Here is a 26118-nt window from a genome sequence, read left to right on the forward strand (position 1 = left end):
GTACAGTGGAGGATCAAGGAGAATAAAGTGACACGGGCGTGATCTTGCACGCGGCACCCCGTTTGTAATCAGTCCCCGGAGCGTGTTCGCTCCGGGACTGATTACCGGCGACCACAGGGCCCCCTCCCATAGGCTTACCGACGCCCCCTCCCATAGGCTTGCATTGAGGGGCGGAGCGTGACATCACACAGGGGCAGAGGCGTGACGTCACATAAATAAAGTGACACGGGCGTGATCTTGCACGCGGCACCCCGTTTGTAATCGGTCCCTGAAGCGTGTTCACTCCGGGTCTGATTACCGGCGACCACAGGGCCGACAGCGTGTGATGTCATGCCTCCGCCCCCGTGTGATGTCACGCTCTGCCCCTCAATGCAAGCCTATGGGAGGGGGCGTGATAGCTATCACGCCCCTCCCGTAGGCTTGCATTGAGGGGCAGAGTGTGACGTCACACGGGGCGCAGGCGTAACGTCACACGCCGTCGGCCCTGTGGTCGCCGGTAATCAGACCCGGAGTGAACACGCTCCGGGGACTGATTACAAACGGGGTGCCGCGTGCAAGATCACGGGGGTCCCCAGCGGCGGGACTCCAGCGATCAGGCATCTTATCCCCTATCCTTTGGATAGGGGATAAGATGTCTAAGCACTGGAGTACCCCTTTAAGCCTTCCAGTACTTATCAGCTGTGGTGTGCTCTACAGAAAGTTGTGTAGTTCTTTCCAGTCTGACCACAGGGCTCTCTGATGCAACCTCGGTCCATGTCAGGAACTGTCCAGAACAAGAGCAAATTCCCATAGCAAACCTCTCCTGCTTTGGACAGTTCCTGACACAGACAGAGTTCACAGCAGAGAGCACTGTGTCAGACTAGAAAGAACTACACAACTTCCTCTGGAGCATACAGCAGCTTATAAGTACTGGAAAAGATTTGATTTAAATTTTTAAATAGAAGTAATTTACAAATCTGTATAACTTTCTGGAACCAGAAGTACTCCCAGGGCCAGACTGTCCTACCGGGATACCGGGCAAATTTCCGGTAGGCCACCCAGGCTTAGCCATCCAATGTGGCCCCATAGAAAGAAGCGCAGTTGGGCCGCCACCTCACGCTGGCATACCAAGGTCATGACACTGGCATCAGGACCTTGCATGCAGCAGCTGTTGAGTGGTGGAGCTAAGAGCTATAAGCTCCTGACCACATCACTCACTCCACTTACCAACTCCGGAGAGGCCGCACAGGACGTCTGCCTCATGCAAGGGCAGCGCAATGACATGAAGTCGCCGCTTGCGCTATTATGTTGATGTTACTGCGCCAGACAGAAAGGGTGTGGGTGCGGGGAAAGGTAAGTTGCTGTTTATATTCTTCTTTTTAAAACAAATAGTGCTAATATGGATGGGAGAGGGGGGAGGTGTAGGGAAGTCAGTCAGCCAGAAAATGTACTTGCTTATCTAAAGGTGAAGATCTACCTACTTATAGAGAGGGTGGAAAGCAGGTGAGCCTGTCTAGGGGAGAGGAGAAAAACCCTGCCTTCCTATCTACTGTAAAGAGGGGGATAGATTTACCTAAATACCATGAAAGGAGGGAGTTATGGATGGAGCGAGGGAGGGGCTCTTACCTATCTAATATAAGGAAACAGTGTGGGGGGGGGGCACAGAGAGGGCCTAACTGCAACATGCAGGCATAGAGGGGGCCTAACTACTATATAGGAGCACAGAGAGGACCTTACTATTATATAGAGGCACATTGGGGGCCTAAAACTATATGGGGCACAAAGTGGGCCTTGCCTACTCTATGTGGGCACAGAAGGGGCCTAAGTGCTATATGGGCACAATTACTATGTGAGACAATATTGATAGGAGGTTTGTATAGAGATAAGGATGGTGCTGAAGCGAGGAGCCTAAAATGTTTGTCTGGCAGATTCTGTGGTGACAAGTCTTGGCCGGGAGAAGTCTTCATGATGCCCAGGACAGATGGAGAAGTAAAGTAAAAGTGAACTACTCTGAACAAAGAAGACGTCACCTGTTATTCATTTGGAGACAACGTCCCCTGTGATTCATTTGGACAAGAAATCCCCTGTGATTCACTTGGAGACAAAGTCACATGACATTCACTGGGTGTAACTGTAAGCATTTATCTGGTCTTCAGATTCTGCGTAGTGTCTCTCTGTATATGGTCACTGTATGGAGGAAATCTTGGTCTTGGGATAGTGGATTTAATTCAGTAGCAGTGTAGGAATATTCGCTGGTATTAGTAATATTGGTCTCAGTATACAGGATTTGGTCAGTAACAGTATGATGGTAAAATGTATGGTGATATGGTGATAACATTTCTCTGTATTCTGGTAGTATCTATCTATCTATCTGTATACAGGTAGTATTGGTAATATTGATCTCAGTATACTGGATTGTTCACATGCAGTGCTTCAGTTTCTCCATTTTCAAGCACTGCCAACATATTTCACTATTAGGGTAGGGCCACATGGAGCACATCCAGTGTGTCTATATATGCGTAAAGATCAATATAGATATGTGTGTGTATATATAAATTTGAGTAGCCGTATTAGTCAAGTGATGCTGATGCAAATCGAAAAATGTTGCAGTATCTTGTAATACCTTTTTTATTGGACTAACAGAATTTTGTAGAGACAAGCTTTCGGGATTCCTCCCTTTGTCAAGTCCAAAGCAAATCTAACTTTCCCATAGATCCTGAAGTAGGGATTGTTTTAAATGTTTGATATCTTCTCTTTTCTTGTATAGTTGGTGGATTAGATGATTCCTAAGCTTTTCGCTGGTGCGTTTGCAGAGGTTTTGGGCATATTGTGAGTTATGCGTTGTAGCCGTTGGGCTGGTATGCAATAATTTCCAGGGCTGGTTTTTATCCCTAGTCCGGCCCTAAGTATGCCTTTAAAGTCTATAGAAGTGATTTCTACAATTGGTCACTGCATTTCTATAAATTTTATTTACCATTCTAATATGGCTGAGAAGGAATGGGAGACTTGGGACTTCCATTTTAGTAACTGGTGGGCCCAATGGTGGTGAAAGCCTGTAAGGTTATGTACACATATAAAAATAGCCTACGTTTGTGGCAAGCGGCCCTGCTTTTGGGTGCCTCATATAAACTTTACACTCTGACATGAACCAAACATAGTCATTACAAGACTATATTTGGTCCATTGGAATTATTGGATCCAGAATGGGCACATCTCGGTATATGTTGGCAAACCGTTGGTTTGCCAAAGTATGCCACGAACATAGGTTATTTTATGAATGAGAAGAACATAGCGTAATAAGTTTTTTCCCCCTAATTCTTTATCTTGCTAAATAAACTTGTGATACAACAAAGAAACCTGCTTTTCCATCTGGTTGCAACTGAAAGCACCATCTTGTTCCTAAGACGCACACTGCTAGGAACTCAAGTTTAAAAAAAAACTTTTTATGCTGGAAGCAAACCACCAACTTAATGCTGCAAACATATGGGCCTGTCAATCCTTCTGGTAAAAGGGGTAAACCAGAGGTTTTTTTTTTCTTCTTAAATCAACTGGAGACAGAAAGTTATACAGATTTGTTATACAGTACTTCTATTTATAGTATTTATCAACTGCTGTATACTACATAGGAAGTTGTGTACTTCTTTTCAATCTTTCACAGTACTCTCTGCTGACACCTATGTCCATTTTAGGAACTGCCTAGAGCAGGAGAGGTTTGCTATGAGGATTTGATTTTGCTCTGGACAGTTCCTAACACAGACAGAGGTGTCAGCAGAAATCACTGTAGTCCGGCTGGAAATAACTGCACAACTTCCTCTAGAGCATACAGCAGCTGATAAATAGAAGTCATTTACAAACTGGTATAACTTTCTGGCACCAGTTAATCAAATGTCTTTTTTTCCTCTGGTGCACCCCTTTAAACAATGCAATTTCCTGAAAATGATAGAAGCATTGCCTAGATTAGCTTTTTGGTGCACTTCGGGTGTTTGCCAGCCCCTTGCTGCACCGCTCTGCCCTACTGCACAGGACCTGTGATATGGCCCACTTTACAAATATTCATATTGTTACATATAAAACAGTGTTAATGTAAGTATGAACTGGCCTGCAGCAAATACAAACCTTGAAGAGGCTACGGTGCTCAAGCGCCACAGCCTCTCTAAACAGCTGACCCCACTGATCTAAAATTAATGGTTATCAATTTTTAAAAGCCTGCTAACCACTTTAAACAATACATGTTGCATTAATGTGCCTTTATGCCCATATTTATATGCTCTACTGTATTACACAATAGGTTAAGTTGTTCTCGTTTATCATTTGTAGAAACAGCAACACTCTGCTTCATGTTTTGTCTCCCTTTAGTTCTCTGTTGTATTTTTGCATATAAAAGTGAATTAAAGAAAGCTTTCTACATTTTGGTAGATGAGAATATTTAGGGCTGTCAGTGATCCAATATTATAAGGAGCCAGGATGTTCTTCTCACTCATCAATTGATAACTAGGTTTAGATCTTTGTGGTGTTAGACTGTAAACGCTGTTCAAGTAGAGAGAGTTAAATCAAACTATGCACATCACTTGAGCTACAAAAGGATAGGGTCTGACAAGAAGCACCATGGGAAGTTGCTTTGCGTGCAGACCTGTGTACGAGATTCATGTCGTGAGAAAAAAAAAAAAGATTTATCCTGGCATAGGAAAATGCACATTTGGGCAGTCCGACTTGTGCCATTGTTACTGCTGCTGGGACAGAACAATTATTCCTACACAAAGCTTCTGAGAAGAACATTACCCATGAAAGGCTTCTCTCCCCAGTTGCTAATTACCAGGCTCCATTCTTACATATGTTTTGGCTGATGTTCTCCCACCGCTCTCTCCATCCGAAAAAGTTCTTGCTGCCAATAGTAGTTGTGAGTACTGTTTCTATTATGGTGTTAGCACAGCCCCCCATCCACCCCCCAGTACAAACAAATTAGCTAAAGGAGAAGAAAAGCGTCAGCAGAGAAATATTGTTCAAATAAAAGAAAGCTCCTTAAATGTTTGTGGAAAAAAACATGCAGAATTTTAGTCATAGTAAATGTTTTTGTTATAGCATAAAAGAACAATAGAAAATCTGGAAACAGAAAATTGTTGTAGAAAAAAGCAAATTGGACATAATGTCACACAAAAACTCCAAAAATGGGCTGGACAAAATTATTGTCACCCTTTCAAAATTGTGGAAATATATGATTGTTTCAAGCATGTGATGCTCCTTTAAACTCACCTGGGGCAGGTAATAGGTGTGGGCAATATAGAAATTACATCTGAAAGTAGATAAAAAGTAGAGAAGTTCACTTAGTCTTTGCATTGTGTGTCTTTGTGTGCCACACTAAGCATGGACAACAGAAAGAGGAGAAGAGAACTGTCTGAGGACTTGAGAACCAAAATTGGGGAAAAATATCAACAATCTCAAGGTTACAAGTCCATCTCCAGAGATCTAGATTTGCCTTTGTCCACAGTGTGCAACATTATCAAGAAGTTTGCAACCCATGGCACTGTAGCTAATTTCACTGGGTGTGGACGGAAAATAAAAATTGATGAAAGGTGCCAATGCAGGATAGTCCGGATGGTGGATAAGCAGCCCCAAACAAGTTCCAAAGATATTCAAGCTGTCCTGCAGACTCAGGGAGCATCAGTGTCAGCGCGAACTATCCGTCAACATTTAAATGAAACGCTATGAGACCCAGGAGGACCCCACTGCTGACACAGAGACATAAAAAAGCAAGACAACATTTTGCCAAAATGAACTTGAGTAAGCCAAAACCTTCAGAGAAAACGTCTTGTGAAAAGATGAGATCAAGATAGAGCTTTTTGCTAAAACACATCATTCTACTGTTTACCGAAAACTGAGGCCTACAAAGAAAATAACACAGTACCTACAGTGAAATATGGTGAAGGTTCATTGATGTTTTGGGGTTGTATTGCTGCCTCTGGCACTGGATGCCTTAAATGTGTGCAAGGCATCATGAAATCTGAGGATTACCAACGGATTTTGGGTCACACTGTACAGCACAGTGTCAGAAAGCTGGGTTTGCATCCGAGATCCAGCACCTTTAAACACCTGTGGAGAGGTCTTAAAACTGCTGTTGGGAAAAGGCGCCCTTCCTGGAGCAGTTTGCAAAGGAAGAGTGGTCCAACATTCTGTCTGAGAGGTGTAAGAAGCTTATTGATGGTTATAGGAAGCGACTGATTTCAGTTAGTTTTTCTAAAGGGTGTGCGACTAAATATTAAGTTATCTGTGCCAATAATTTTGTCCAGCCCATTTTTAGAGTTTGGTGTGACATTATGTCCAATTTGCTTTTTTCCCACCCTTTTTTGGTTTAGTTCCATGACACACAAAGGGAATAAACATGTGTATAGCAAAACATGTGTTACTGCAATCCTTTTCTGTGGCAAATACTTCATATTCTCGACAAATTTCAGGGGTGCCAACATTTACAGGCCATGACTGTATGATACTGCCTGCAGCCACTATAGGTTGACAGTGTCTCTTTTTCCAGGATGTGCATGATAAGTGACGTTACTGACTGCCTCAAAGCGGAAGTAAAAGATGGGGGTGACTGCGAAAGGAGCAGAGAAGATTTTTTTTTAAGGGGGTTCCTACAGGAGGCAACCTTTCTGCAGGTCATTTCTACTTAGAGGGGGCAAACTACCTACCATTAGGGTCCTACCTACAATAGTATCCTATCTACTGAGGGAAGAACTACATACAGGGATTAGAGGAGGGTAGAGAAACTACCTTCATGGTGTCCTACATCTAGACTGGACATTTCCTACAAGGGGCACCGATCTGATTACCTAGCTTCAATGTGACATATTGGGCCCTAGTTCCCGGAATAGGAGCGCTAATGACCTGGGGCTGTGCCCACCTGGAAGAGAAGAGCAACGGAGACTGGAAGCAGCATTACCAAAGGCAGCAGAGGGAGGGTGGAAAGTAAATATAGCTTTGTTTTTTTACTGCATTGAGCCTGGGCATCTTAAAGTCTCAGAGTTATATTAAAAAAGAACTTCCATTCCAGATAACAAGTGCTGTGTGCATCGTTTATTCACTTTGAGGGCACCAGGGACTGGAATCGGCATCATATCTGGGAATTGGAGTCACATAGTAAGAAGGAGAGTAGAGCAGCCATATTCCCTCACTCCCCTAAATGCGAGTGGAAGTTTTTAACTGTTGTGCTTTTTTAAGATTAGTTATTGTTTTTGCACAATACATATGAATGACATGTAAATAAAAAATTAAAAAAATAAAAGTCTATACAAACAAACAAACACATTTTGGGGAAGGGACGATAGCACAGTGACCATATGACAGAGAAAAACAATCAATCAGTAATATCGAGAACAATGGAAGAGTTCTTCTGTTTTTATAGTTAAGTAGAGCACTGAGAGAATAGGAGCACTCACATCTGATCATTACACTGGGGAAGACAGCTGCAGTGTGAATGCCTTCCCATGTGGCCACACATCAAGCATATGAGACGTGATTCATCTAGTTGGGCAAAAAATGAAGAAAAATATCAATGGCGTGAGTAAGCAAAGTATGGCAGAGACTTTGTTTTTGAAACAGAGAAGGTGTTAGACTTTTAGTCCACCAACTGAAAGTAAAAAGTGCAATTAAATTAGACTCCCTATGGGCATGTATGATACGTCAAATCACCTCAATGAAAGGGGCAGATTCATCAATGGGTTAAAGATCTTATGTTTAGCTTGCAAGAAAGACGAGGCAGAGGGGATATGATAGAAACTTTTAAATACATAAAAAGAATCAACATGGTAAAGAAGGAGAGGATAGTTAAAAGAAGAAAAAACACCACTGGAGGACAGTTTTAAATTAGAGGGGCAAAGACTTATGCAGTAATTTCAGGAAGTATTACTTTACTGAGAGAGTAGTGGATGCATGGAATAGCCTTCCTGCAGAAGGTACAGTGAAGGAGTTTCAGCATGCATGGGTTAAGCATAAGGCTATCCTTTATATAAGATAGGGCCTGGGACTATTCATAGTATTCAGAATATTGGGCAGACTAGATTTGACTAGAGTCCAATTGCCCCCCCCCCCCCCCCAAAAAAAAAAAAAAAAAAGAACATGTCAGTAGCACAGAAGTTAAGAAATGACAAGCTCAGAGTCCTGTCTACAAATGCCCGCAGTTTAGGTATTAAAATCAATGAACTTAGGTCAACAATGGCATCTGAGAATGTAGATTTAGTGGCTGTTAATGAGACATGGATAAATGAAAGTAATGACTGGGACATATCCATACCAGGGTACTGTTTATACAGAAAAGACAGAGAAGGCAACCAAAATCTAACCTAATACAAGTTAGTGAGGCCAACATAGAGTCAGTTTGGGTTACGTTGCAGTTTGGTAATCAGAAAGTAGGTGTGATATATAGACCACCTGGCCAAATTAAAGAATTAGATGATCTATTAGTTGAAGAAATAGCTAAAATGACAATGAAAGGAGAAGTAATCATTATGGGAGACTTCAGTCTCCCGGATATAAACTGGAAAACCAAAATAGCTAGTTCTGCCAGGAGTACAGATATTCTAAATTTCCTACTGGGATTATCTCTACAACAAGTGGTTAAGGAGCCAACACGGAGGGAGGCCATTTTGGATTTGGTATTCACAAATGAAGGAGTCACACCACACAAAAACTAAAGTTTTAGAAAAACAGACTTTTCAAAAATGAGATTAGTCATGAATGAGTCCCTATCAGACTGGAACGGATTTCATGGGAGTCCAGGAGAAATGGGACTACTTAAAAGATGCATTATTGAAGGCAACAGAAAATTGCATTAGACTTGTCAGTAAAAGAATAAAAAGGAAGAGACCACTGTGGTAGCAGAAGTGGCCAAAATCATAAAAAACCAAAAGCTAGCATTTAGTAATTATTCAACCACCCAGAGCAATGAAGATAGGGAAATCTACAAGATTAGGCAGAAAGAGGCCAAGCAAGTTATAAGAAAAACTAGCTCAGTCTGTGAAAAAAGGGGATAAGACATTCTTCAGATATATAAATGAAATATAGGAAATTAAAACAAGGAATATCTAAATTAAAAACAAAAAAAGGAAGGTATATAGAAGAGAATAAAGGGCTATCCGACTGCCTTAATGAATACTTCTGTTCAGTTTTTACTGAAGAAAAAGAAGGAAAAGGACCTCCATTAAGGAGGAAGACTAATGAATCGTTTGATACATGTGTCTTTACAGAGGAAGAGGTTCCTCATTTACGCAAAACAGTTACCAGATTTACTGGTAACTGGTAACAGGAGTCGTCCCGGAAGATTGGAAATTAGTGCCCATTCACAAGAAAGGTAGTAGGGAGAAATCAAGAAACCATAGTCCAATAAGTCTGGCATCAATAGTGGGGAAATTAATGGAAACCCTACTAAAGGATAGGATTGTGGAACATCTAAAATTCCACACTGTCCCACATAGAAGACTTAACAATAAACTACAGTCATTGAGCTTGGACTCCCATATTGTTGAGTGGCTGAATGACAGACAACAGAGGGTTGTAGTCAATGGAGAATATTCAGAGCAAGGTCTTGTTACCAGTGGGGGACCTCAGGGATCTGTACTGGGACAAATTTTGTTTAATATCTTCATTAGTGATATTACAGAAGGTATTGATGGTAAGGTATGTCTTTTTTGCTGATGACACAAAGATATGTAACAGGGTTGATGTTCCTGGAAGGATTTGCCAAATGGAAAAGGATTTAGGTAAGCTAGAAGAATGGTCAGAACGCTGGCAACTGAAATTAAATGTGGATAAGTGCAAGATAATGTACCTGGGGTGTAAAAACCCTCGGGCAGAATATAGAATATTTCACCGAGTCCTGACCTCAGTATCTGAGGAGAGGGATTTAGGAGTAATTATTTCAGAAGACTTAAAAGGTAGGAAGACAATGTAATAGAGTAGCAGGAAACGCTAGCAGAATGCTTGGATGTATAGGGAGAGGTATAAGCAGTAGAAAGAGAGAAGTGCTCATGCCGCTGTAAAGAACACTGGTGAGACCTCACTTGGAGTATTGTGCGCAGTACTGGAGATGGTATCTCCATAAGGATATAGATACACTAGAGAAAGTTCAGAGAAGAGCTACTAAACTTGTACATGGATTGCAAGATAAAACTTACCAGGAAAGGTTAAAGGACATTAACATGTATAGCTTGGAAGAAAGAAGAGACAGAGGTGATTTGATAGAGACTTATAAATACATAAAGGGAATCAACACTGTAAAGGAGGAGAGCATATTTAAAAGAAGAAAAACTACCACAAGAGGACATAGTTTTAAATTAGAGGGGCAAAGGTTTAAAAGTAATATCAGGAAGTATTACTTTACTGAGAGAGTAGTGGATGCATAGAATAGCCTTCCTGCAGAAGTGGTTTCTGCAAATACAAAGAAGGAGTTTAAACATGCATGGGATAAGCATAAGGCTATACTTCATATAAGATAGGGCCAGGGACTATTGATAGGATAAGGTTATTGGGTAGACTAGATGGGCCAAATGGTTCTTATCTGCCGATACATGTTTCTATAATGAGATCAGGTAAGCATGTGACATAGCAAGTTGAAACTCAACATTAGCTAAAACCTACAGACAGCAACAAAAATAAAAAGTGAAAACCATCAATGCCAGGGGGTAACCCTGCTCACTTAGGGTACATTCACACATTTATAACTTGCAGCGGGTTTTCTGCTGCGAGTTACACTACCACTCACTTGAATGGGTCTGCCAGCAATCTGAAAATCTGTCACTATCGTGGATTTTCCAAGGACCCAGTGAAGTGAATAGTAACTAAACTCGAAGTGGATTTCCCATAACTGCAAGTTATGAACATGTGAATTTACCCTTAAAGATACAAGCTGTGGTTAACCTTTACCTGTTTGCAATCAGAATGATTTATTTATTTCATTTTTAAGTCTGTTATCCACTGATTCCTCCCCCCCCCCCAATGATAAAAAAACAAAACAAAAATCTTGATCAATTCAATAACAAATAAGTTATTGATAGAAGGGATGAAGAACCTGAAATAAACCTAACAAAAAGTCATGGATATTACAACACAACCAAACACTATTGGTCCAGATGAGTTGCAACAATTAAAAACAAGTAGACCCTGTGTAAAGGCGAAATACAAATTTTTTGTTTAATTTTCATAAGAAGTTGAGAAATAATTATAAAGATAAATCCTGCTGATAGATTTACATTCCTAGACCAAATGAAGGTTATATTTTAGGAGATGAAAGAGCAGTACCCCGAGATGAACCTGGAAAACTCATTAACTAAATTCTCATAAGACACCACAATGTGAAAAGCTCAAACGCTAAAACAACACCTCAGTGACCCATCCTTCATGCTCCTGTCATAGGTTCAGAGTGCCGACACATCCCAGACTTGTATTCACATGTCCAGAAAATGAAGGCAAATTGCTGGTAACAATGCATTTGCTGTGATGTATGATTCACAATACTGTCTCACATACTGAGTAGATTAACTGTACCATGACTAATTCCTTTTTAGAAATAATTATAGTTCATTGGCACCACAAGAACAATACAGGACCTACTTCTGTACAAAACCAATGTGGTCAGGTGCTCATCTTATTAATAATATATTTATACTATAATAAAGTTAAAGGGGTACTCCGGCACTAAGAAATCTTATACCCTATCCAAAGGATAGGGGATAAGATGCCTGATCGCCGGGGTCCCGCCGCTGGTCACTCAGCACCCCCTTACCATCAGCCGCTGGAGCATGTTCGCTCCGGGTCTGATTACTGCCGATCACAGGGCCGGAGTATTGTGATGTCACGGCTCCGAACCAGTGTGCTGTCACGCTCCGCCCCCTCAATGCAAGCCTATGGGAGGGGGCGTGACAGCTGTCACGCCCCCTCCCATAGGCTTGCATTGAGGGGGCGGAGTGTGACATCACACGGGGCAGAGCCGTGATGTCAAAATACTCTGCCCTGTGATCGGCAGTCAGACGGGCGAACATGCTCGAGGGGCTGATGGTAATGGGGTGCTGTGTGAAAGATCATGGGGGTCCCCAGTGGCGGGACCTACTCGATCAGGCATCTTATCCCCAATCCTTTGGATAGGGGATAAGATGTCTTAGCGCCAGAGTACCCCTTTAACATTGCTAAATCTTCTACTTGCAAATTATTTGTTTCCTGCAAATAAAATGTATTCATTGGAAAATAAAGACACAAATATTCTCTGAAGATCCTCAAGAATTAATGAACAGATTTCTACTTCACAGTTTGCTTCCATAGGAAAGAAGAGGTGATCTGCCCCTACATTTCTAAAGTCGGGTTACCTTTAATTCTTATCCTGCCTGTGATCACAATGAGATGTCTCTACTAAGAAGTTCTCTCTACAGATCAGGAAGTGACAACTTATTGTCAAGATCATCTCGATCATGCCAGATTTTCAGAGTTTAAAAATGAAAAAATAATCTTATCAACAAAGTATACAAAACTTCGATTGCCCCATGGATGTAACAAACTGTTCATTGTACCTAACTTAACAGCTTCTTTCTTTAAAGGCAGCTGTGCAGAAACACAGCCCGGATTTCCATCTTACATCCCACAAGAATCCACCCACATACTGTATGCTGAAGAAAAATTACCATACTCTCCTGCGCAGCAGGACAACTGGATTATCAGTGACCTCGCAACAAAGAAAACAGCTCAGAATGCCAAAAGGAACAGCTTTAGCGCAGAAAAGAGAACAAAAAAAAAAAAAAAGAAGCATGTCTGGAGAAACAGCTCACACAGGTGACGGTAAACATTTAGGCAGAACCATAAATGGTAAAGGACGCACAGATATTGCACCAGCTTCTAGTATCAAAATGCAGATTTATATGATAAATAAATAAACTAGAACCTTTTTCCATTATTTAGCTAAAACTAGTTTTCCCCCACATTTTTCTTAAACGCTTTCTTATTGATCGTGGGCTACTAATCCATATACTAAAGACATGGGGGACATTTATCATTGGCTTTATACAACTTCAATGTTCTTAATGCCCCTGCAAATTTTGCGTAATAGCAATTTTCAAAGTTATCTACTGTTTGGTGCACCGTACACCACTTTTTGCAGTGGAGCTGTATTTATTATTTGTACAAATTAAATTTAGAAGTGTGTTTATGGCGCAAAACCTACACCACCTAATAGGACACCTACAAAAGTGTCAGATGCCGAAGCACAAAGCTTAAACCTATCTCTGCAGCTCACTTCATCAAGTCCCGTGCACCTTTTGGTAAATTTTGAGCAACTGTGCAAACTCTTGTCCTGTCTATCAGACTACTCTCTGAAAACAGAGAGAAGGGGGGTTAAATCTATACTACCTTACACCAACATTGATAAATTTCCCCCATGGACACTAAACTGTTGTATCTCTGAAAACTAAACAGAATTTTATTAGAATATTATTCATTTAATCAATCCTCTATTAAAAGGGGTGTTCCAGGATTTTTTTTTATTTGACTTATGCTACAGGGGCTGTAAAGTTAGTGTAGTTTGTAATATAGTGTCTGTACCTGTGTGATCTCACAATTATTATGCGATTTTCACCCCAATGTTTATTTTTAACAGCATACAAAATGACTCAGGTCTTAGGTTTCCCCAGGTTGCAGTGCGTCGAGACGTGATATCACTAGTCAGGCGTGCAAAGGGTGCCACTCCTGCTTCAATGGGTGGAGCGACCGCTGGGTGAGAGAGAGAGAGATCATTTTGCAACAGCTGTAGGCACCCTGATTAGAAAACACTAGTCTTTTGAATTGATGCTGCTCATTTGTGTTGCAATAGGTGGGGTGGCCGATGTGTGGGAAGGAAGAATGCAACTTCACACTTACAAACATGGAACTATGGGATGTGTAGTTTAAGACACCAAACTCCAACAGGAAATACCCAATTCAGAAAAAGATAGCCTGGCAGGTACGTACTAAAATCATTTTATGGTGGATAACCCCTTTAAAGTTAGAACATTATGGAGTATTAATGGTGGATAAGGGGGGGGGGGGGGGGGGGCGCAATAGCTTCACTCTGAACTCTTTTGCAGAAGTCAATGAAGCAATTCTTTATGCTGCCACTAGGGGAAACTTACTGCCAGTTCTTTTAGTGTTCAGTTCAATGGGGACTGTAGAATTTCCTATGCAGGGAGCCCCCCCCCCCCCCCCCCCAAGTGGTGGCTAAAGTAAAACATAATTTATCATGTATCCATAGGGCATTGTAAGGCAAAACACAGAATTTTGTGCCCTAAATCAGAAAAAGATTTCTGAATGATATTTAAATAATATAGTAAAAAAATAGGTATACCTTCCTGCCCTAAACCAGCACCATAAATCTGTGCACTATACCAAACCACCTGATGTGTTAATCAGGGTTAGCACAGCGGCACAGGTTAAAACATACTCGTTGGCGAATTTAGATTGTGAGCCCTAAAAGACACAGGCACTGATTTGACTGGAGTAAAAGCTTTGCAGAATACGTTGGTGCTACAGAAGAAATATTAATATCAATAAATTCCTGGATAGTCCTCCATAATGGGGATGGAATGGGTCTATTTATCTAAATGTATGGCCCACACTGAAATACTACCCTAAATACAAATAAATATACACTATATAAATATCTACATAAACAGGAAGTGAAAGTCCAAGAATGGAGAGCAGGGCTTGCATTTCTCTGTGCTCACTCCTGTCCTATCAGACTCCTCTCTGAAAACAGAGAGAAGGAAGGGTTACAGAGCAGTCTGCAGTGACTGAATGAAGAGACCCAGCACAGCAAAACAGACTCAGGGAGGAAGTGAATGCATGGTGAGTAATGGCAAGCTCAGTCTTTATCTCAGACACATCCCTTCCTGATCAGTGGATTTTAGAATGAGTAAACAGCAGAACAGAGGGATCTGTCAGCCAAAAACAGAAGCTAGAAAAATAAAAAACATGCAAAAAAGCATGACCTACTGAGTAACATATACAGTGGATGAAATTAGTATTGAATACATCACCACTTTTCTCACTAAATATATTTCCAAATGAGCTATTGACATAAAATATTTCCAGATATTGGTACAGGGATGTGGAATTCCTATCACCCTACATCAGAAACAAGCAGTTCTGGGCACCGGGCAGGTGAATTTTTCGGGCCCTTAGCCCTGTTTCGGGCAGGCAGGGTCGGAACTGACAAGCGTGGCGGCGCTCAGCAGTCTGTATGGAGCGGGCTCCGGACTCCGCGGCTGGCTATTAACCCTTTAGATCGCCGATGTCTAAAGGGACATGTGAATGCTCCCTGGTGGGGAACTATAGAGGTAGCCGAAGGGCTTACCTCTGCTTCCCTGGTGTCTGTGGATCTGTCATTGATAGAGCCTCGCTGGACTAGGCTCTATCAATGGATTGAAGAGCACACAGATCAATGGAGTTCAATAGAACTCTATTGATCTGTATGACGAATCTAATGATTCCTCCTAAAAGTCTAATAAAGTGTAAAACAAAAACAAAACGAAAAAAAAGTAAAAGACACACATTTACCCCTTCCATGTTAAAAGTTTAAATCACCCCATTTTCCTATATAAAAACATGTAAACATAATAAAAATAAACATATTCAGTATTGCTGTGTGTGTAATTGTACGAACTATAAAAATATAACATTATGTATCCGTACGTTAAATTACATAAATGTAAAAAAAAAATACATACCCACAGAATTGCAATTTTTACAATATCCCAGAAAAAAAAAAGTTAAAAAGCGATTAAAAAGTCATATCAATACCAAAATGCTACCGATACAAAAAACTGATTATGGCACAAAAAAATTGCCTTCCTACAGCCTGGTATGTGAAAAACAAAATTTGAAAAAAAGCTACATGGGTCAAAAAATGGCAATAAATTTTTTTTTGAAAAAGTTCAGATTTTTTTTAAATTAGTAAAACATGCAAATCTAGTATTGCTGTAATCAGTATCAAAACTAATAGATCATGATTAATAGAAGAGGCCCACAGAACATTCAAGATTTGAAGACAGTTTGTGTGGAAGAATTGGCCAAAATCCCACCAGAGCAATGCATGTGACTAGTTTCTCCATACAGAAAATGTCTTTAAGCTGTCATTACCAACAAAGGCTTTTATACAAAGTATTAAATAAATATCAGTAAGCATCTTTAAAGGGGTATTCCAGGATTTATTTTTTTTTGACTATGCTTCAGGGGCTGTAAAGATAGTGTAGTTCATAATATAGTGTCTGTAACTGTGTGTGACGGTTTTCTCACAATTCTTATGTGATTTTCACCCTAATATTTATTTTTAACAGTTTTCTCCGATTGCGGCCAAGACCTGACTCACTAGTCAGCTGATGACAGGGAGCCTGTCTGCTTTAATGGGTGGAGGGATCGCTTGGTGGGAGAGAGATCAATCTGCAACTAATGCAACAGCTGTAGGCACCCTGATTGAACACCACAGGTCTTTTGATGGATGCAGCTCATTTATATTTCAATGGGTGGGGTGGCTGATGTGTGGGAGGGAGGAAAATGAAATAGTGGGATTTGTAGTCAAAAAAAGAAAAGTCAAACAGGAAATACCAGTTCACAAAAAGCTAGCCACAGTGTTATGGTAATCTCACAATATAGCCTTTTAGCCCCAAGTCAAGCGCAGATCCTTCCTAAGCATGCCCGTTACTGTCTGCCAGGTACGTATTAAAATCACCTTATGGTGGATAACCCCCCTAATCCTTTCCCTGTGTCATTTCAAATTATTTCACATAACGTAACCCCTTGACAACTCTAATGCTTTCAATACAATCCATATGAGGGTTTGTTCATTGCGCCACCAATTTTACTTTGTAATGAAAAAAAATAAAAATAAAAGATATTTTGGGGTGGAAATCGAAAAAAAAAAACAACACCTGTCAGGCCCAAGGCCTGATTATGGAAACATACATGTGTTTTATAATTGTATCTGTGTATAAACTAAGACCTGGGGGTGAGGGTCATTCAGGCTGTGTGTTTGTGTATTGCAGTCAATTGGGGGGGGGGTCTGGCTGTTTGGTATCTCCTTTGAAGTCATGCACTCTGGTCCCATCATATAATCAAACAGATAGTGGTCAGGAAGAGAGATGCCCCACCTGGTGGGATCAGAGGGGAGGGGGGGAATGGAGTTTCCCTCCAAAGAAGCAGATAAGACTTAAAATGCTGGGACTCAACTGTTGTTCAAGGCTGTGCCAAAGGCTGACAAGAGCTGGACTCTCACTGACAAGGAAGGCTATACCATTATGCTGTAAGGACTTCATTTTTGCTTTCTGAACTTGTCTTGCCAAACTCTTTTATATATTTTTGTACCTGTATGTCATTTGTTTCTGTATATATATATATATATATATATATATATATATATATATATATATATCTCACTGTGATACCTTTAATCAGATTAAATGTTTCATTAATCAGCTCTGGTCTTTGATCTCTAAATATAGGAGCTCACCTTTTCTGTAGGAAGCTCTGATGAAACACTTATCTAAGGGTTAATTTGGTGACTTGCTGGGACTAGTAGTGGATACCCAGAGGTCTGGCGGCTTTAACCCTTGCACCATCACACTCTCTCTAGCTGGACCGATAGGGTGTGATCGTGACACCACCATTTTGAAATTTTTGGGGGCTTCCATTTCTATGCAGTGTAATTTTCAGTAAAATGACACATTAGCTTTATTCTGTAGGTCTATACAATTACAACAATTATTTCGGTTTTATCTTATTTTAGAATACAAACAGTATTAGGATTCAGACCTCAAGGTATAAAATGAATATAAAATGAATTATGCTTTATTTAGATAAAATATGACTGCCTATTATCTGAGCAGTGCCCTTGCTGCAGATATAGTACATACACTATATAATAAAATGTGGTAAAATCAAATATGGTAAAATATAGTTGCATAAAATTATGATACGATACATACACAAATAATGCCACCTAGTTTTGTGCCAATTTAAATGTCCTGTGTGATGCGCATATATAGGTTTTCAAAGTCTTGTTAAATCCATAAGTTGGAATACACAGTTTGAATCAAGTTGTGAGCGTTGCAGGTATGGCACGTGTATTCGCCCGGCCTATTAGAAGGATATTACCTGCAAGCAGATGAATACTGCTATGTGAAGATGATATCGCTGGCTGCCCTCTTCATGGAAGGTTGCGGTGAGATGCCTTTGGATAGGAGATAAGATGTGTAAGCACCGGAGTACCCCTTTAAGGTCCAAGGGTGTACCGATACACCCTTGGTCTTAAGTGCTTAAAGGGGTACTCCACCCCTAGACATCTTATCCCCTATCAAATGTCTGATCATGGGGGCCCTGCCACTGGGGACCCCTGCTATCTCGGCTGCGGCACCCCGCTGTCATCACTGCAGAGAGCAAACATCACTCCGTAATGACGGACGATAATAGGGCCAGAATTTTGTGACGTCACAGCTCTGCCCCCTCCTGATGTCATGGCCCGACCCCTTGATGCAATTCTATGGGAGGGGGCATGGTGTCATGAGGGGGTGGAGCCATGACTTCACGATACTCTGTCCCCTGCATCGCACATCATCAGCCATAGAGCGATCCTCGCTCTGTGCAGCTGAGGAACGGAGGTGCTGCAGGAAAGATCGCGGGAGTCCCCAGCAGCGGAACCCCCCGCGATTGGACGTCTTATCCCCTATCCTTTGGATAGGGATAAGATGTCTAGGGGCCGAGTACCCCTTTAAGGCCAAAATGGACTTAGTCCCAAAGGGGTAAAAAAGGAAAAGGGGGGTGATTCAAACTTTTATTAGGGGAGGGGTTAATTCACATTTAAAAAAAATTATGTTTTACTTTCTTTAGGTCTCCACAGGAGACTATAGCTAACAATCTTTAGATTGCATACACTGAAATACCTCTCCATAGAACAGCATTGTTCAGTGTAATCAGCGCTCTATTGCTCCAGCCTGTCATGGCTTATTGGAGAATTGTAGCGCCAATCGGATGGCTAGGAGGCAGGTAAGGGACCTCTCGCCATCCTCTTATCCGATTGGGACACCGGAATTTCACCGTGATGTCTGGCATTAGCCACGGGTCCCGGCGGCTGATAGCTGTCGGGACCATGCTGCTGGGACACACCCTCAGCTCCTGAGCACGAGTCATAGTAGGTAAGTGAGCACAGGGTATACATGTACTCCCTGCGTCCTTAAGATGTTCATTTCTGAACTTATTTGTTTTGGTTTCGTTGTATGTATGGATTACTTGGGTTATTACATCTGGTGAAAATTTCAAGTCAATAGCAGTGAAAAAAAATTGACTTGTTCAATACTTATTTCACCCCCTGTATATATATACTGCTTACCTACATGAAAATAGTAAAAAAAAAAATTATATATATATATATATATATATATATATATATATATATATATATATTATTTTTCCCATTTACAAACCAATGATTTTATATATTACTTAACTTTTTTAAATTGTTTTGCTTTTCAGAAATGTATACCAAAAATTCAGGGACTTAAAAAAAAAGAGCAAGGAAAACAGAGATGAAGGTTTGGGAAAATTCCAGTTATTCAGAGGATGACAGTAAGACAGTGTTTCATGATCTGCTTGTGCATTTCTGATAAAACACTATCCTTGTAGATGTCTCATAAATCAGCCAGTTCACATACAGTTCAGTCAGCCAAAAATAATTCTGTAACATCCTTAAACAGTAGCAACATTCTCATATGTGTGCTGATCAAATACATTAAGAGTGTTCCAAACTTATCAAGAAATCAAGTTGTGCCCTATCCAAGAACAACTTTGGATTATCCAACAGGCTATTAAAGCAAATAGTATAAAAAGAATTATTACTTGGAACATCAATGTTGAATGTCTAAGACAGATGAGTCTATTTTAATGTTTTGAATGTTTGTTGGGAAATAATGTTTGTCTAAGAATCACTGGTCGAAGAGTCTATCCAACTGGGCGTACCCTTAGAATACACACTCCCGGGTGGTCAGCTTATTGCCATGGTTCCTGCTTCTCTATCCCCAATGAGAATATCTCCAGGGAAAATGTCTGCTCTAGAGTACATCTTGTATAACCTGGTGTCTATTCAAATAAATGGCCACTATGTGATACATTGTCACATTGAGTCAAGCAACTTGACCATCCTGAACAAGCTCCCCCCATTCCCAATGTTAACAAGCTATTTAACCCCTTAACGACAATGGACGTAAATGTACGTCATGGTGACGTGATACTTAGCGCACCATGACGTACATTTACGCGCCGACATGATCGCGAGCACCGGAGCGGTGCTCGTGTCATGCCCGGCAGGTCCCGGCTGATATCAGCAGCCAGGGACTTGCCGGTAATGGCGGACCTCCGCGATTGCGCGGATGTCCGCCATTAACCCCTCCGATGCCATGATCAATACAGATCACGGCATCTGCGGCATTGCGGTAGTTTGAATGGACGATCGGATCGCCCGCAGCGCTGCCGTGGGGATCCGATCATCCAGCATGGCGGCCGGAGGTCCCCTCACCTTGCTCCGGCCGCGTGCGTAAAAGTATGAACTATTAAAATATATTGTTAATTATCCCTTCCGGTGAACGGCATAAACTTAAAAAAATAAAAATAAAAAGTCAAAATTTGCTGCTTTTTTGTCACATTTTATTTTAAAAAAATTAATAAAAAGTAAAACCTAAGCAAAAGTGGTACTGATAAAAACTACAGATCATGGTGCAAAAAATTAGCCCTCATATCGCCCCGTATACGGAAAAATTAGAAAGTTATAGGTGGTCAAAATAGGGCAATTTCAAACATACTAATTTTGTTAAAATGGTTTGAGATTTTTTTTAAAGCGGTACAATTCTATAAAAGCATATAACATGGGTATCATTTTAATTGTATTGACCCACAGAATAAAGAAAACGTTTAATTTTTACTGGAAAGTGTACATCAGAAAGCAGTTAGACAGAAAACAGCAACTCAACTTCAGAAGCTAATAACTATTGGAAGGATTAAGATTTTTTAATAGAAGTAATATACAAATCTGTTTAACTTTCCGGAGCCAGTTGATATATAAAAAAAAGTTTTGGCCTGGAATACCCCTTTAAGGCCAAAATGGGCTTGGTCCTTAAGGGGTTAATGAGCACTAGCTTGTAATGGCATGGTACTGGATGAGTAAACCCTGAGGATTACTGACATAATGTAAGTAATCAGACTGACAAACAATCCAGCTGGTCTCTTCTATTGGGCTTAATACTTACTCTGATGCACTGACATACTCATATGACACATAGTAACAGTCAAAAGTAGTTGGAAGTCCACCAACGTAATAGTAAAATCAGAATGTTTGCATAAAACAGTAGGTTACACAGCATAAGGAAGTCTAGGGATAAAAGACTATACTGTATAACCTACAATTCTATGTATTCTTTTAAAGGGGCTCTTTTTAGTTGGAATTCATGTTTTAAATGGGCCCTGTCATATCCAAAAACTTTTTAATATGTTGTTACTGATCTTTTGTAATATGGTTGTTTAAAAATGTTTTTGAATATTTAATAAAGAAAACAGTCCCCATACCTACTGGGAAACTAACCAGTCATTCAGCAGCATCAGGCTTGTACATGAGTCATGGACAGGAGATGACTCATGGACAAGGCTGCAAAAGCAGACACAACAATCACCTCCCAACAGCACAAGAGAGGGACATGCCCCTTTCCCCAAGAGCATTTCTAACATTGTGAGCTAATGAAAAGCAGTATTTTAATAATAAATTTAGGTGATAGAGCATAAAAAATGTATATACATGATCAGGATTAGGTACTGAGTAGCAATTTAGTGATTTTTTGGTATCTGACAGGTATGCTTTAAACTGCGGACACTGTTAGGGCAAGGAGACATGTGGTATCTTTCATATATGTCTGTTCTTCCATAACATAGAAAAATGCTTTTATGTTCAGGTATCAAATTGTTGTTTCCAAGCTCCTTGTTTCTAGGGCTGGAACCCCTCATTGCTTCCCTCACATCTGTCCCTGCTTAATTGACAGTCGCCTGTATGCTCTGTTTCCAAAATGTGGTTCCTGTTCTGTGCATAGAAACGCGGGTGTGAGATCTGAAAACAGGGCTTGGTTTCCAGCTGACTGTCAATCGGGCAGGGATAAGAATGGAAAGGTGAGCACGGAGAAACCCCAAGGACTTGGAAACGCCTCTTTGACACCAGAGAATAAAAGCATCTATAGCACAGCATTATTTATTTCCCTATGGGGACTAATAAATAGTGGAAAGAAAGTGGAAAAAATTTCAATAAAATGTGAAGCCTCTTCCCTAATAAAAGTTTTTCCATTTTTCAAATAAAATAATGCAAACAAAAATGAAATTAGCGATCAGCTACTTATCCTCTATCATGTGCATAGGGGATAAGTTAGTTTTGGCTGGAGTTATGTTAACAGCTTTTGGTCCAGTCCCTTTTTTTGTGGATAAAAAGATGACCAACAATTAAAAAAATATGGACTTTTGGGCGTATTTTGCCTTGTAAAACAGCCAAATAATGGCAATTTTTCTTGGTACATAAGACGAGGGAAAAAACATCATGTTATAAATGCCTTAAACTGTCATTCAATTGATCAGCCATCTGTCTTGAAATGTGCAAAGGAGAATGTGAAATGCTGAGGAATAGAGGAATACATATGACTAGATCACTTTATTAAATATAGTGGGATGATGTAAGTGGATTGGTGAATGCACAAGTCAGCCAGAATAGTCTGCAGTGTGTTGTAGTACTGCAGCTGCTGAATGTGCAATTCATTTAAGATGTACCGTATATACTCGAGTATAAGCAGAGTTTTTCAGCACGATTTTTCGTGCTGAAAACACCCCCCTCGGCTTATACTCGAGTGAACTCTCCACCCCATCGGCTGTCCGGGCTTGCTGGGAGTTGTAGTTTTGAAACCTCCGGAGGTCCGCAGGTTGAAGACCACTGCGGCCTTCGACATCATCCAGCCCCCTCTCACCCCCTTTAGTTCTGTACAGTACTCGCCTCCGCTCGGCGCTGGTCCGGTGCTGCAGGACTGTCCCGTGAGGAGGTCGTCCGGTGGGATAGTGGTTCCGGGTTGCTATCTTCACCGGGGAGGCCTCTTCTAAGCACTTCGGGCCCGGCCACAGAATAGTCACGTTGCCTTGACAACGACGCAGAGGTACGTTCATTGCCAACGTACTTCTGCGTCATCGTCAAGGCAACGTCTCTATTCTGGGCCCGAAGCGCGGAGAAGAGGCGCCCCCAGTGAAGATAGCAGCCCGGAACCACTATCCCACCGGACGACCTCCCCACCGGAGAGTCCTGCAGCACCGGACCAGCGCCGAGCGGAGGCGAGTACTGTACAGAACTAAAGGGGGTGAGAGTGGGCTGGATGAGGTCGAAGGCCGCAGTGGTCTTCAACCTGCGGACCTCCGGAGGTTTCAAAACTACAACTCCCAGCAAGCCCGGACAGCCGATGGGAGTTGTAGTTTTGAAACCTCTGGAGGTCCGCAAGTTGAAGACTACTGAGGGCGGATGATGACAAGAGGATGATGAAGGGGGGGTGTGGGATGATGACAAGAGGATGATGAAGTGGGTGTGTGGGATGATTACAAGGGGATGATGAAGGGGGTGGGGATGATGACAAGGGGATGATGAAGGGGGGTGGGGATGATGACAAGGGGATGATGAAGGGGGGGTGTGGGATGATGACAAGGGGATGATGACAGGTGATGATGATGAGGGTCTGGATGATGACAGGCGGTGATGATGATGAGGATGTTAATGACGGTTCTGGATGATGACAGGGGGGGATGATGTATTTCCCACCCTAGGCTTATACTTGAGTCAATAACTTTTCCTGGGATTTTGGGTTGAAATTAGGGGTCTCTGCTTATACTCGGGTCGGCTTAAACTCGAGTATATACGGTACTGTCCTTTGGTGATATATCACAAACACACCTACAATGCGTATACACAGATTACTTATGTATTATTATTATGTTTGAGAAAGGCTTATTATATGTAGAAACAATGCTGCTTTATGTAATATATGGAATGTAAATAAAAGTTTGTAACTGTGGAGATGCTGAAGTTCAATTGGATTTTTTGGATGGATTCCTAATGGCTTGTGATGGTTGCATAGCCAGAGCTATCTGTTGCATTCCTATACTATGTCAAAAAGGGACTGGTACTTTACTATTTTAGGTTTTACATACAAATCCAAGTCATAAAATGTTGTGTTTTCATGATCCAAACAAAATTTTAGTTTTGAGTAGGTAAATATTTTTTCTCTCCAAACAACAAGCAAGGCTTTATTACAAAACTAATAAAAATATTTTAACTTTTATTTTTTTATCTATGTGACAATATGTATAAAAAGGACAATGTTTGTTTTCTAGTTTTTCCCTTTGCACACCAATGTAGATTAAACAAGGAAGGAAATTTACCTTACAAATAAGTTTTTACACCTCATAAATAGACTGCTGCAGGACTTGACAAATTTACGTTGAATCTAGGAACCAGGAAAAAAAAAAAAAAAAAAAGGTAGGAGCCAGGATTTTTTTAATTTAAAAAAAAAACCTGCATGAATTTTCAGTATTTTAGCTGGGAGCTGTACTTTTTACACCATTGACCCTGAAGGAACAGGAATGTGATCATATAAAAGTTTGGAAAATGGGGTGATATCAATTTTTATTTTTCACACTTTTTTTGGAAGGAGGTTGACAACAGTGAAAGGAGGTGCAGAAGAAAGAAGGGGGAGAGCAGTGACAGGAGGTGCATAAGAAAGAAGGGGGACAGCAGTGACAGGAGGTGTAGAAGAAAGGAGGGGGACAGCAGTAACAGGGGGTGCAGAAGAAAGGAGGGGGACAGCAGTAACAGGAGGTGCAGAAGAAAGAAGGGGGACAGCAGTAACAGGAGGTGCAGAAGAAAGGAAGGGGACAGCAGTAACAGGAGATGCAGAAGAAAGAAGGGGGACAGCAGTAACAGGAGGTGCAGAAGAAAGAAGGGGGACAGCAGTAACAGGGGGTGCAGAAGAAAGGAGGGGGACAGCAGTAACAGGAGGTGCAGAAGAAAGAAGGGGGACAGCAGTAACAGGAGGTGCAGAAGAAAGGAAGGGGACAGCAGTAACAGGAGGTGCAGAAGAAAGAAGGGGGAGAGCAGTGACAGGAGGTGCAGAAGAAAGGAGGGGGACAGCAGTAACAGGAGGTGCAGAAGAAAGAAGGGGGACAGCAGTAAGAGGGGGTGCAGAAGAAAGGAGGGGGACAGCAGTAGCAGGAGGTGTTGAAGAAAGGAGGGGGAACAGCAGTAACAGGGGGTGCAGAGGAAAGAAGGGGGACAGCAGTAACAGGAGGTGCAGAAGAAAGGAGGGGGACAGCAGTAACAGGAGGTGCAGAAGAAAGAAGGGGGACAGCAGTGACAGGAGGTGCAGAAGAAAGGAGGGGGACAGCAGTAACAGGAGGTGCAGAAGAAAGAAGGGGGACAGCAGTAAGAGGGGGTGCAGAAGAAAGGAGGGGGACAGCAGTAGCAGGAGGTGTAGAAGAAAGGAGGGGAACAGCAGTAACAGGGGGTGCAGAGGAAAGAAGGGGGGCAGCAGTGACAGGAGGTGCAGAAGAAAGGAGGGGGACAGCAGTAACAGGAGGTGCAGAAGAAAGGAGGGGGACAGCAGTAAGAGGGGGTGCAGAAGAAAGAAGGGGGAGAGCAGTAACAGGAGGTGCAGAAGAAAGGAAGGGGACAGCAGTAACAGGAGGTGCAGAAGAAAGAAGGGGGACAGCAGTGACAGGAGGTGCAGAAGAAAGAAGGAGGACAGCAGTAACAGGAGGTGCAGAAGAAAGGAGGGGGACAGCAGTGACAGGAGGTGCAGAAGAAAGAAGAGGGACAGCAGTAACAGGAGGTGCAGAAGAAAGGAAGGGGATAGCAGTAACAGGAGGTGCAGAAGAAAGAAGGGGGACAGCAGTAACAGGAGGTGCAGAAGAAAGGAGGGGGACAGCAGTAACAGGAGGTGCAGAAGAAAGGAGGGGGACAGCAATAACAGGGGGTGCAGAAGAAAGAAGTGGGACAGCAGTGACAGGAGGTGCAGAAGAAAGGAGGGGGAC

The 26118-nt window shown here is 41.6% G+C and overlaps 1 protein-coding gene and 1 long non-coding RNA gene across 2 annotated transcripts in view; one reads left to right on the plus strand and one right to left on the minus strand.

The window, feature by feature from the left end:
- Positions 1-13015, plus strand: part of LOC130292046 (uncharacterized) — a 52662-nt gene extending 39647 nt beyond the window's left edge. Inside the window, exon 3 of the long non-coding RNA XR_008848067.1 lies at positions 12555-13015. This is a non-coding gene — a long non-coding RNA (uncharacterized LOC130292046). The remainder of the gene's footprint in view (positions 1-12554) is intronic.
- The window catches only part of SLC16A2 (solute carrier family 16 member 2), a 226558-nt gene that overhangs the window by 60259 nt on the left and 140181 nt on the right, over positions 1-26118 (minus strand). The gene's annotated exons all lie outside the window — the stretch shown is intronic.

This window comes from Hyla sarda, chromosome 9 (assembly GCF_029499605.1).
Source record: "Hyla sarda isolate aHylSar1 chromosome 9, aHylSar1.hap1, whole genome shotgun sequence".
NCBI lineage: Eukaryota > Metazoa > Chordata > Amphibia > Anura > Hylidae > Hyla > Hyla sarda.